We start from the raw sequence: 814 nt of genomic DNA on the forward strand, positions 1-814 counted from the left end.
CTTCTTTGCGCTTTGCTGTGTTTTTCCGCTTTCACACCGTTCTCCCATGGGATCGTATCAGGAATCGCTGCGTAGCCGTTGGCAGGTCGCAAGCCCGAGGGCCACCGCGGCTCCACCAGCGAGGTGGAGCGCTTCGCCTTCGGGCTCAAGTCATTTCGAGGCGGGACTCTTATCATGCCCGTGTCCCCTGGTGCTACGCTGCTACGCAACCCCGCAACCCCGCGATGCAGTCAACCTCGCCGAGATGACCGCAACTTCGCAATTTCGCCGCAACCTTTTCCCATGCACGTGGTTTTGACAACAGGCCTTTGCGCCCGCGTGGAGCCCGTCTTACGCACGGTCCAGACGCATAATGGCACGCCCGCTGTGCGCTGCTACCCGATTTAGGGGCCTTCGTTTTGACCGCCATGGCGTGATGCGAGCGAAGCTTGCGCGTCGCGAGCCGCACTAAGCCTTTATGCTCTTGTCGACAGCGTCGTGGATTGGTATCAGCACTTGAAGCAAGCGCACCTCGGCAAGCGCAACAGCCTCGAAACGAAACGAGTGGGCTCTGTCTCGCACAAACGCATGCCCTCGAGCACGCCGCGCCTGCTGCGAGGATCGACATTCGTTTGCGCTGACGCCCCAGAGCGCTACCACACGCCCCCAAAAATTTCCGATATTCTCCAAATCGACTTACAGCCGCTTACAGCCGCCTGAAAAAGGCGACGCCAGCGACCCTTTGCTCTCGCTTTCAAAACGGCGCAACTTGGTGAAAAACGCGTCACTCTCCGCCCGAGCGCCGCCCAAAGTGTCACGTTCTCGGCAAAGGTGG

Source organism: Chondrus crispus, genomic scaffold (genome assembly GCF_000350225.1).
Source record: "Chondrus crispus Stackhouse genomic scaffold, scaffold_122, whole genome shotgun sequence".
NCBI classification, from domain to species: domain Eukaryota; phylum Rhodophyta; class Florideophyceae; order Gigartinales; family Gigartinaceae; genus Chondrus; species Chondrus crispus.